The sequence below is a fragment of the Staurois parvus genome, unplaced genomic scaffold (assembly GCF_062004578.1).
Source record: "Staurois parvus isolate SC_StPar_1 unplaced genomic scaffold, SC_StPar_1.0 ptg000043l, whole genome shotgun sequence".
NCBI lineage: Eukaryota > Metazoa > Chordata > Amphibia > Anura > Ranidae > Staurois > Staurois parvus.
Window position 1 is genome coordinate 1,606,652 of NW_028317839.1, and position 13,321 is coordinate 1,619,972.

A 13,321-nucleotide genomic window follows, 5' to 3' on the forward strand; every position below is an offset into this window, starting at 1 on the left:
GGGGGGTCGCGACTCTCCGGCAACATTGCCGGGAGAGATGCGACCCGCACCACAGGGGCCGCTTCCTCCCATCCTGCACAGCCTTTGAAGTAGGCTGTGATAGGATGTGAGAAATCTGCAAGGGGGGAGGGGTGAAGGGACAGGCAGAGGGACAGCAGGCACATGGGGGGTGGGGGCATGGGGCACACCATGAAAACCCCTCCCCCTTTTATTTTACAAGTGCAGTATGTGACAGAAGCGTAGGCAGGACAGAACGCACATGGAGGATGATAAACACACAAAGTTTTATTGAAATAGGAGAGACACTCAATCAGGGTAACAACGATAGAACCCGGGTACCCAAAAGGGGGGGGGAGGAGAGGGAGAAGTCCAAACAGTGATAATCCGGCCCACGGTAGGGTGATTCAGGTAGCGATAATATTTTTTTTTTTACTATTTTGGGCCAGTTTTCCTTTTCATAATAAAAATAAATCAGGAGATATCCATTACCATTTACCACCAGATGAAAGCCCAATTTGTCCTAAAAAAAACAAAGTATAATTCACCTGGATGTACAAAGTAGTTGTGATGATATGTACGGTTTTACTAACACATGTCAACATTGCAAAATTGTGCTCAGGCATTTAGATTTGTTTTACCCTTAGGCGTGAAGGGGTTAAATGATCATGCTGCTGGCCTGTTGTACAATGTTGTGTCATCTGGGGTCCCTTAATTCTTGGAGTAAAACATCTGTTTATAACCCTTTGTCTCTAGCACGTTTAGGACAATTCTCCCTTATTAAAAATGTCCTGCTGCTGGTTCATTTTACACTGCTGTTTTATCTGTCATCTATTAATTCTAAATGACAGTTTGATGAGAAAATGGCCAATGACAGGACAGTTCACATCAGTGAGAATAGAGACAACCGTTGTATCTGACGGTCAAAGTGGGCCTATACTGTTTGATGAAAATCATGTATTGCTGCTAAACCACCTAGAAAAAAGATTTTTTTTTTTCAAACTGAAATGCATCAGATTTGGGTGCTGTTGCATTGTAAAATGAAAAAATCAACTTAATAGGAAAATATGCACTGCCAGTTACACTGTCAATGAGACTGTCTGTAAAAATTGTACTGTTTCACAAAATCAAATACAGTTTTAAGTTATCTTCCAAACATATTATTCAAAGGATTTGTGAATTTTCAATGTTGCCATTGGTGGCTAAGGCTGTCGATCACTGGGTCCCGGCCGATAATTCCCAAATGGCACCCGGCAATCGCCGAAGAACACTGATAGAGGAGAGGTCTGTATGTAAACAATGCAGATCTCTCCCCTGTCAGCTCCAGCACATTTCTTTGTTTTGCTCTGCATAGCAGAGCAAAACAAAGCAGCATGCTTACGCAGTAAAGCACACACAGTAAAATGGCACACAGTTAACCCTTTGATCGCCCCAGCTGTTAACCCCTTCCTGCCCAGTGTCATTAGTACAGTGTCAGTGTTTTTTTTTTTTTACCACTGAAAAATACATTAATGTCACTGGGGATGTCAGTGTCAGAATGCCAGCCGCAGTGACACAGTCCCGCTATAAGTCGCTGACCGCCATTGCTAGTATATATAAAAACAAAATTCTAGTATATATACTGCCATTTGTAGATGCTATAACTTTCACATGAACCAATTAAATTTACATGTATTGTGATTTTGTTTGTACCAGCAGAATACATTTTGGCCTAAATTTATGACGAAATTTGATTTTTTTAAACATTTTTTACTGGATATGTTTTATATCAGAAAGTCAAAAATATTGTGGTTTTCTTTTTTTCAAAATTGTCAGTCTTATTTTATTTATAGTGCAAAAAATAATAGACGATCAAATATCACCAAAAGAAAGCTCTATTTGTGGGAAAAAGGACATAAATTTAATTTGGGTGCAGCATTGCATGACCACGCAATTGTCAGATAAAGTAACGCAGCGCCGTAATGCAAAAAATGGCCTGGCCAGGAAGGGGGAAAAATCCTCTGGAGGGCAAGTGGTTAATAAAGGACTTGTCAAAAACTTTTTTGTTTTGTTTTTTTTCAATAAGGGAATTTTTCAAAAGCCTGGTCTCTTTATTTTTTACTAAATTTAACAGTTTAGTGAATGGTTAGGGGTACAAGTACCCCTTGCTCATTCACAAGGGAGGGGGCAGCATTAGGATGCCCCCTTATTTAAAGGGGTACCCTGATGCTAATGAGCTCCCTTGCCCGCAGACCCCCACAACCACTGGGCCAGGTTTATGGAGAAGTAGCTGCAAGGGGGGGCGCTCATTTGTCCCCCCCTTTCCTGCCCTTCCAGGCCTGTGCTCGGATCAAGGGTCTGGTAAGATTTTAGGGGGGACCCCACGCTTTCCCCCCCCCCATTTTTGGGGGGTTGGGTTCCCCTTAAAAGTTCTACCAGGTCTAAAGGGCCTGGTACGGCTTTTAGGGAGAACCCACGCACTTTTTTTTTCTTTACTGTGGGGTCCCTCCTAACCTTTCTACCAGACCTAAAGGGTCTGGTATGAATTAGGAAGGGACCCCACTCTAGTTTTTATGTTTTGTTTATTTGTTTTTTAATAAAATTGTCATTTTTTTTTTTTAAAAAGTCAGTCTATAAATTATGCAGATGTGCAACATTGCAGGTAGTTTAAGGGATGATATTTAAAGGCATGATATTTAAAGGAATTTTTCTTTTTTTTTACTTTAAGCAATAAAAAATGACTGTCCCTTTAAAAATGGTACTTTTTTTGAAGTTTTTTTTTTTTGACTGATTCATGTCCCTCAGGGCAGTACCCGAGTCCCCACACCCCTTTTATGGCCAGTAACTTGCTTATAAGCCTTCAAAATGGGCACTTTTGAATTTACAAGTTTGAGTCCCATAGACTTGCATTAAGTTCGAAGTTCATGGTAGAAAATTAATTAGGTTTGAATGATCGGCCACAAACCAAACACAGGGGTGTTTGGCCCACCATTACTGTATGCGTTATCAGTTTGTAGTGTGCTAAACTCACAACAGTAAAATCAACCTGAATATGCAGTAAAACATGCTTGTTATACTCACTGTGGAATCCAAGGGGTTAATCCTTTGCATTGTGTAAAAAGAATGTTTGATCCTGTCTTTTCTGATCCTCCCCTTCTACTGTCCCCAATCCATCTGCTGATAGAACAGAGCCTTGGGGGCAATCTGCACATGCTCAGTTTGGTGTGTTACATATTCTGGCTGAAAAAAGACAAAAGTCCATCCAGTTCAACCATAAAAAAAAGTTATAATCCTACACCCACAGTTAATCCAGAGGAAGGCAAAAAAATTCCTTCCTGATCCCCCAAGAGGCAATTGGATATTCCCTGGATCAACTTTACCTATAAATGTTAGTATCCAGTTATATCCAGTTATATTCTGTGTATCCAAGAATCCAGGCCTTTTTTAACCGCCCCCCGCCCACCATATAGTACAATGATTGGCACTAGGCGGTTCTCTTGTTCTGGGAGGATGTCATATGACGTCCTCCCATTCTAACCACGCATGCTCACCGATCAACGGAAAGAACCGAAGATGTCAGCTCTGTCATGTGATCAGCTGTGTCCATTCACAGCTGATCACATGTAAACAGGGAAATGTCGGTTATCGGTATTTCTCTCCTCATGAGCTGTCATGCTGACAGCTCGTGAGGAGAGGAGAGCCGTTAATCGTCATTCCTCGGAGGGGACATGTACATAGATTATCAGAGCACTAATGATCAGCAGTGCCACTTGTCAGAGTCCATCAGTGCCAGCTGTCAGTGCTCATCCATGCCACCTGCCAATGCCCATCAGTGCCACATCAATGCCACATATCAGTGCCCATCTGAGCTGCCTTTCAGTGTCACCCATCAGTGCCAGTCAGTGCCACCTATTAGTGCTGCCAATCAGTGCCACCTATCAGTGCCAGTGCCGCCTATCAGTGTCAGTGCCGCATATCAGTGCCATATATGAGTGCTGCCTTTCAGTGCCCATCAGTGATGCCTGTTAATGCCCATCAGTGCCACCTACCAGTGCCTCCTCATCAGTGCCACCTATCAGTGTCCATCAGTGCAGCCTATCAGTGCCCATCACTACAGTCTCATTAGCGCACATCAGTGAAGGAGAAAAATCACTTATTTACAAAGTTTATAACAAAAACTAAGAACAATTTTTTTTCAAAATTTTCTGTGTTTTTTGGTTTGTTTTGAGAAAAAATAAAAAAACCAGAGGTGATTAAAAACCACCAAAATAAAGCTCTATCTGTCACAAATAAATTATGCAAATTGCATATGAGTACAGTGTTGTCATTCAAAGTTTGGCAGTGCTGAAATCTGGAAATTGGCCTGGGCAGGAAGGGGGTATAAGTGCCCTGTAGGCTAGTGGTTAAAGCAATCCACTGAGCTGGCCAGAACCAACTCGAGGGAGTCTATTCCACATTATCACAGCTCTTACTGTGCAGAACCCTTTCCGTATTTGGAGATTAAATTTATTTTCCTCCAGACATAAAGGGTGCCCCCTTATCCTCTGTGATGACCTCAGGGTGAATAGCTCTACACCGAGTTCACTATATGAACCACTGAAGTATTTATACATGTTGATCATATCCCCCCTTAACCTCTTCTTCTCAAGAGAGAATAAATTCAGTTCCTCTAATCTTTCCTCATAGGTGAGCTTTTCCTTGCCTCTTATCAGCTTGGTTGCCCTTCTCTGCATTTTCTCCAGTTCCCCAATGTTCTTTTTGTGAATTGGTGCCCAAAACTGAACTGCATTGGGTTCCGGCTTGTTTGGCCCAGGCTAATCCCGCTTGTAGTGATCGATGTTTCTGGGGTTGTGGCCATCGTGGCGATGTCTTGCATATCTGGTGGTCATGCCCGAGACTGGTCCGTTTTTGGTCTCGTGTATTTGGCCTCCTTTTCACGTTGTTTCATCTATCCATACGCCGGGATGCTCGGTATGCCTTGCTTCATTGCCCCACACCGGGTATCTTTGCTCATCAGCAGAAGCTGGCGTCCTATTTGTTTCTGTCGGCCACCAGAACAATTGCTCAGGCCTGGAAGAGTCCGTTTGTCCCTTTTCAGGGGGTGCGGGATCGTATGACCAATATGATGCTTAATGAGCAGATGTCGAGCATATGCAACGACTCCCAATGTAAATTCTCGAAAATATGGGAACCATGGTTGCAATATGCCTTTCCCACGCTTCCTTTGGCTAGTATGGGGATGTACTGGCGTTAGGCACTGGCATTTGATGGTGGCGCTCTTGGATCTCTGCCCCCTCTTCTCTTTTTTTTTTTTTTTCTCTCCTCTTATTTCTCTTCTCTTTCTTTCTCTCCATTTCTGTTAGTTTTTTTGGGTGATAGTTGACAGCTGCCTTTAATTGCAGTTAGAATTTCATTACCGTCATTGTAACCTATGTGCCATTGATAGCCCCTGCGTGGGCGTACCTTCTGCCTTGTTGAAGTTAGAGCACTGTTTTTCTTTTATTATTATGTTTTTTATCTTATCGGTGCAATTGATAGCCCCTGTGGGGGCATGTTTTGTCGCCTCTGTTTTATACTGCTTAAAACTAATAAAAACTATTGAAATACAAAACTGAACTGCATATTTCAGATTGGTCTTATGATTTGTACAGGATAATATGATATCTCTCTCTCTGGAAACTGCAGCTTGGCATTGCATGCCATTTTTAAGCTTATGATCTACCAGCACCCCCAGATCCTTCTCCACCATTGATTCCCCCAGTTGTACCCCCCCTAGTATGTATGATGCATGCATATTCTTAGCCCCCAAGTGCATAACCTTACATTTATCAACATTAAACCTCATTTGCCACATAGTTGCCCAATTAAACAGTGCATTGAGGTCGGCTTGTAAATTGGAGACATCCTGTAAGGAAGTTATTCCACTGCACAGCTTGGTGTCATCTGCAAAGACTGAAATGGGATTTTTAATCCCAGACCCTATATCATTTATAAATATATTAAAAAGTAAGGGCCCCAACACTGAACCTTGGGGTACACCACTGATGACCCCAGACCATTCAGAGTATGAATCATTAACCACTACTCTCTGAATACGATCTTTTAGCCAATTTTCTATCCATTTACATACGGATTTTTCCAAGCCTGTAGACTTTGCCTTACACATTAGCCGTGTGTGGGGAAATGAGTCAAACGCTTTTGTAAAATCCAAATATACCACGTTCACCACCACCCCTCTGTCCAAGGTTTTGCTCACCTCCTCATAAAAAGAAATCAGATTTGTTTGACAAATTCTGTCTTTCATGAATCCATGCTGTCTGTTGCTTAAAATATTTTTTTCCAGCAAGAACTCATCTATGTGGTCTTTTATTAAACTCTCCAGCATCTACCAAATTACGGAAGTTAAACTAACAGGTCTGTAATTACTTGGTAAAGATTTTGACCCATTTTTAAATATTTTTAAACATTGGCATCACATTGGCCAAACGCCAGTCCAATGGTACTATGCCAGTCATTAAAGAGTCCCTAAAAATTAGAAATAATGGGTTTGAAATGACAGAGGTCAATTCTTTAAGGACCTATGGGTGTATGCTATCTGATCCAGGTGCTTTATTCACCTTTATACTGTCTAAATATTTTTGGATCATGTCAATTGTGAGCCAATGTGGATCATCTGGAGCTGTGTCAATACCATGTACCTTATGGACTAGAGCTCCCCCATGCTCCTTTGTATACACAAAGCTAAATAAGGTGTTTAATAAAGTTGCCTTCTCTTTGTCCCCAATCATCCACTCTAGATTATTTTGTAAAAGGCCTACATGCTCAGACCAGACCTTTTTTAATATTCATATATTTGAAGAATTTTTTGAGGTTTGTCCTGCTATCTTTTGCAATCTGTCATTCTTTTTCAATTTTGCAGCCTTTATTTTCTTTTTGTATATTTTATTATAGTCTTTGTAATGTTTAAATGATGATAGTGTTCCTTCATGTTTATATTTAATAAAAGCTCTTTTCTTATTATCTATAGCTTTTTTAACTTTGGCCGTAAGTCACATAGGTTTGATTTTTAGCCTTTTAAACTTGTTGCCCATGGGAATATATTTTGCAGTGTGTTCACATACAGTCTTATTGAAGAACTCCCATTTCTGTGTTGTGTTCTTCGATGCCAATATTCCCTCCCAGTCTAGGTCTTGGAGAGCAGCTCACATCCTTGCAAAGTTAGCTCTCTTAAGCGGTTTTATTTTTCCCATATGTGCTTGATGTTTACAGATAACAATAAATGAAATCATGTTATGGTCACTGCTACACAGATGTTCAAAAGAACATCTGGGTAGCAGTGACCATAACATGATATCATTTATTGTTGCTGTAAACATCAAGCACATACGTAATAAGCTCTGCATGGTTTGAGATTACCAGGTCCAGCAGAGCATCATTCCTAGTTGGGGCCTCTTTATATGGACATACATAGTAAGCTCTGCATGGCTTGAGATTACCAGATCCAGATTCCTAGTTGGGGCCTCTATGAACTGTACCATAAAATTGTCCTGTAGTAGATTTATACATTTTTGCCCTTTAACTGTCCTGCAGTACCATTACTCCAGTCAATTTCCAGTATTGCTATAGAGTTTTTTTTGGGAGAGTGCATGTGATCAGTACAGGACAATCAGGGGAGAATGAAACCTCCTTCTACAAGTTTTAGCCAGTGCTTGTAGCTGGCCAGCTAAGACCAGTCCTAGGTTGCTAATATGGTTCACATATATGTGTATACCAAACCTGCCAATAACCTCAGTACAGTATATATGTGCATATGTTAAAGCCAAAAGCAAAATCATTGCTGTAATTTGTCTTTGATTGTTATATGACATTTATATATTCATTGTGTTAGCAGAAGCAGAAAAGGAAAATATGCCTTTAAGAGTTAGTTAAAGATGAGCCAATCACAGACAGCCTCACACTGTACAGAGCCTTAACCAATCCCAGCCAGTTTCACATTTATGCCTGTGTAAAACTCCCTGCTAGGATTTTCTAGAGACACATGCTCACCAGACAGAGGAGGAAACAGACAGTTCTAATCAGAAAAGCTTTATGGAAGCAGAGCAGGCCAAATAGGTATTTAATGCACTTGTGTGTTCCTCTATTGTTTAACAGTGCAGGTAGATCTGTGTCTAAAAATGTTGTATGTGTTTACTTTAGTTCCACCGAACTTATCGAACTTACGAACTTATCGAATATAACGAATTTATAAATCCAAGTGAATTTATCAATCTATCGAAATATACAGAACAAATTTATCGAATCTATTGAACCTATCGAGATAAGCTATCGAATCAAACCACTGTAATATGAAAGAAATAAGCTACTGTATGATAAATGAAACAAGCCATTGTAAGCAGTGTTATATGAAGAAGATTGAAGTTATTAAAGAAGTTAACTAAAGTATTCGGTGTGCTCTTTAAACCTACTGCATCCATAGAGCGACATTGGAGGAATTACAGAGTAAAGTCAGTCTAATCAAACAAAGAAACAGCAATTGCATAATTTTTCTAATGCCACAGCGCACTAGGCACCAAAGGGTGCTGCGCCTGCCACAGTGCTCCACTGGACACTGATAGAAGTCACAAAACTGCTCTAACTGCTGATAAGAAAAGGTATTTAGCGATTTATTTTTAATAAAATAATTACATTTTCATGTTCTGTGTGCTGTGGGAGACCACATATAGTGAATGCAGGGTCCTGGGTTTCGTAACATTTTAAATTCTTATTGCACTAAAATGCACCAAAAATGTGCATGTCTTGTTTTTGAAAGGCAGTGCACCACAATGCAAGGTGGTGTGTTATTGTGCATTGTGATGCTCTACACATACATTGGCAAGGTGCATTGGGGTACCATTGGGAATGTATGGCACTGTAGCATTCCAATGCACATTACATGTAACATGCACATTCCTGCAGCACAAAAGTATGAAGCCAGCCCATTAATCAGAGGGCTTGAAGCAGTGGTCCACATTTGGATTGCTGTGGATAAAACCCTTGAATATAATGTTATTGGGTCAAAAGTTAAATTATTAATTTTTTGCCTAGACCACTGATGATTACAGAGTGAAAATACACTTTCGATAGAAAATGTGTCCTGTTTGGGAATAGTAAAGTAGATCTTCTGTACTAAACTCGCAATGTAGTTTACAGTTCCATGAGGCTTCCCACAAAGTAAGCTCTAGGGAGATATTGGATGACTCACAGCTTTTAAAACTCTAGAAGAAATCCTGGTAAATAATTAATGACTCAACAAATTTTCCTTATAATATCCCATAATGTTAAATACACCCAGACAACTACATAAAGGTTTTAGTATGTCACTGATGTACCCCAGTTATAGAAGAACACATAATGAAACTTTGTACCTTGATAGAAAGACTGCTCTAAATATTTCTACCTGAATGGAATTCACTGTATAGGATGCTGATTATGTTTCCCATTGGAAGAGACATTGCTTTACTGAAGACATTGAGACAATGAAGACATTGCTTTACTTTATTGAAACTGAAATAATAATTATATGAGCTTCTACTATACAGCAACTGAATAAGTTAGAATAGCTTCCATTAACCTTAAAGAAAACCCTATCACCAGACCATTCATTTCAACAACCATCCTCACATTTTTTTTCTTTAATTTTGGATGGAGTAAGGGAAGGTTATAACCTCTGCTAGGTCCCTGCAAATCGAGGAAATTCCTTGGGGACCCCCAGGTTCCCAGGACTAGTATCCCCACTGGAAAATTTCCACTCTACTACTTTTCTAGGAACCACCCAAAATTTGGGATTTTCTTTTACTTTCACGATAACAATAAACAGGACAAATAGAGTGAATCTCCCAAACTCGGGCACAGGTTACAATGAAAAAACCTTATAGCTGTTCTAATTCCTCTCCACTCTGTCCAAAACAACATCAAAAAAGTTTTGCCTTTAGTTATACTTTAATGCTTATTAACCACTTGCCCTCCTGAAGATTTACCCCCCTTCCTGAACAGGTCATTTTTTTGCGTTACTGTGCTGCATTATTTTAACTGACATTTGCGCAGTCATGCAACGCTGCACCCAAATGAAAATTATGTCCTTTTTTCACCCATGAATTGAGCTTTCTTTCAGTGGCATTTGATCACCTGTGTGTTTTTTATTTTTTGCGCTATAAAAAAAAAAGTCCGACACTTTTGAGAATAAAACAATATTTTGGACTTTTTGCTATTAATGTCCAGTAAAAAAAAATTTAAAAATCTAATTTCAACATAAGTTTAGGGCAAAATGTATTCTGCTACGTTTTTGCTAAACAAAATCCCAATATGTGTAAATTAATTGGTTTATGTGAAAGTTATAGCATTTACTAATGGCGGAATATATACTGGGATTTGTATTTTTTATTTTTACTAGTAATGGTGGCAAGAAATTAATTATTGCAGGACTGCGACGGCATTCTGACACTGGGAGGAACTGACTTGGTGTCACTGACATCCCCAGTGACACCAAGGAGTGCACTTTGTTCTGCTCTCTTGTGACCCATTTTCAGCAAACTAAAGGCCGCTGTTGGTTGATGTCACTCACACATTAAAGTTGGGATTCACACGATGCCTGGACCTGCAGATGGCTCAGCCTCTTAGTGAGCTGCTGAGAGCCTGCTCCCTTCACAGCCCAATGAGCACTTGAAGGGCAGAGCAGAGAGTCAATGATTGACAGCTCTGTGCTCAGTGAGGGCTAAGAACCAAGTGATCAGTGGTCTTTGATCATTCAGTTCTCAGTAAAGAGGCGGCAGCCCTGCCACTGTGCAAATGGTCAGGAAAAGGACACAGGGTTTGCACGCTTGCTGATTGCGGGACTACAGAGTGTTGATTTTGAGAGGAGAAAAATGCTTTTACAGTTTTCTTCTGATTTTGGTATTTATGGATGGGACTCCATAGTTTAGAGATTTCGAAAGTACCTTGGTAGGGAAGAAATCTCCAACCCAGTGTCCAGGTATTGTGGAAAACCAGCAAGATGTGTGGAAAGGTGCACACAGCCTTTACCCTGATGATCTGGTGAGAGCTCAGTTACAGTTGGAGTTGCAGTTGCTGCTGTGTGAAGATAGACCCCTGTCAGCAGAGCTGGTGATGCCTACCAGAGACTGCATCCCTTATGTAGAGGGACTTCTTGTCAAATGACCGGGAAAGCCGGGACAGTTATGTGGGCCTGAGAGACAAAGAGAGGGTATGGGAGGGCGAGAAAACTGAGACGGTTAGCAGGTCTAGGGAGGCTGTAGGAAGTCTGGAGGTCTCTGAGAGCGTAGCCTGGTGACATTTTTTACTGTTGTTATTTGTATTTTGCAGGAGAAGAACCTCTGTGTGGTCAATCCATCTTATGTTGGATTTTTGCTTTATTTTTGACTTTTTAATAAAAGTGGGCTACCAGGCCCTTAACTAAAGTACGGAATGATGTGACCGCAAGTGGAAAACTTTTCCACCACTAGAGCTAAACATTCCACAGATCACACCATGCTTGTGAAGACAAGGGTCTCATCCCCACATCACTGGCCCGGTGGGGGTGTAGGCATCTGTAGGGTGAGAACTTATCCAAGTCCTGAAACCCCCTTTAACCACTTCACCTCTCATACATGTTCACCCCCTATGAACCAGAGCGATTTTTTCATTTCTGATATGGACCTGTTTATTTGGCAATAACTTTGTCATTACCAAAGATAACAAGATAATACATATTGGGGTTGATTTAATAAAACTGGAGAGTGCAAAATTTGGTGCAGATGTGCATGGTGGTCAGTCAGCTTTTAACTTCAGCTTGTTCAATTAAGCTTTGACAAAAAAAACTCAAAGCTGATTGATTTCTGTGCAGAGTTGCGCCATATTGTGCACTCTCCAGTCTTAGTAAATCAACCCCATATTGTATTTTTATGGACAAACAAGGCTTTCTTTTCATGATAATGGGAACAATTCACTAAAGGCTATCAGAGGTGACCACATATCGCATGGCATACTGAAAATGTCAATTCATTATTGCTAGTATGCGGTATTTACCGAAAATAGCAAAAACGCTCAGTAAATACAGCATAAAAAGACCTTAAAAGCAATTCACAGAAGGATGTAAATATGTAAATCCATGCGGTAATTAAGTAGTGGTTGAGGCATGCATTATGTACTGGTTGTTAAGGAGCGGGCAGCTGCCGGAATCCTTAACAACCAGTAAATGTCATGGTTATTAAGGAACAGGTGGCCACTGACAGCTGAATAAAAGAAAAGAATTGCGTGCAATTAAAAATTGAGAAAAAAATGGCTTGGGGTCGCCCCCCACCTTTACCAAGCCCCTCAGGTCTGGTATGGCTTTTGAGGAGAACCCCCATGCCAAAATAAAAAAAAAATGGTATGGGTTCCCTCCCAAAATCCATACCAGATCCTTATCTGAGCATGTAGTCCAGCAAGTCATGAAAGGGGGGGACTAGCGAGCACCCCTCCCTCCTGATGCATACCAGCCCACATGCCCTCAACATGGGGGGATGCTTTGGGGCAGGAGGGTCCCATGTTGATAGGAGCAAGGGCCTCTTCCCCACAACCCTGACCAGTGGTTGTGGAGGTCTGCAGGAGGGGGGCTTATTGGAACCTAGAAGCCCCCTTTAACAAGGGGTCCCTGATTCCAGGTAGGAATAGAAAGTCAGTCAATGCCGCCAATTTGTAGTCACAGTCTGGGGTCAGAGTTGGAGGCCAGTGGCTGTAGCAGTAGAGAGATTCACAAGTAGCCAGTGGGAAAAGAACAAGCAGTGCCCCATAGTTAGGGCTCACCTAAGTTGCAGGATCTAAGCACTAACTGATATTAACCAGAGCTCCTGATGGTAGAGATGCATTTTACTGGATGTTAGTACCAGGTAACAGTCCTCAGGATCTCTCCACCAGTAGGTGAGCAAGCCGGGGTCTGGTAGCCAAAGAAGCAGGTAGGGATCAAGCAGAAGCATAGTCAGTAAAGAAGCCAAAGGTCAGTAACAAGTAGTAGCTGCATGGGATCTGATGGAAACGTAGTCCATGAACAAGCCAAGGGTCTGTAACGAGTGGTAGCAAAGATAAAGACAGCAGCAGGTATGCATGGAGCAAGATATCAGCTGGAGAGACCACGATAATCTGGTAAACAGTAAATGCAGAAGCATGGCTTAAATCAGGACATTTGTGGGAGGAGCAAAGGGTTCAAGAGAAGCAAGGAGGCACACAGTAAGGTTTTCCAAGGACTCAGGCAGAGAACTGTTTATCAACCTTGATGGCACAATGAGATGAGCCACAGCCATGCACCACAGGGGTCTCAGGTTCAGACCCAAGT

At 41.2% G+C, this 13,321-nt stretch overlaps 1 long non-coding RNA gene across 1 annotated transcript; it reads right to left on the reverse strand.

The window, feature by feature from the left end:
• Positions 1 to 265: 265 nt before the first annotated feature.
• LOC149470466 (uncharacterized) lies at positions 266 to 3,208 on the reverse strand. The gene is made up of 2 exons (XR_016308657.1): positions 3,058 to 3,208; positions 266 to 520 (listed from the first exon to the last, which is right to left on the reverse strand). It is a non-coding gene; the product is annotated as an uncharacterized LOC149470466 (long non-coding RNA).
• Between the last annotated feature and the right edge of the window lie 10,113 nt (positions 3,209 to 13,321).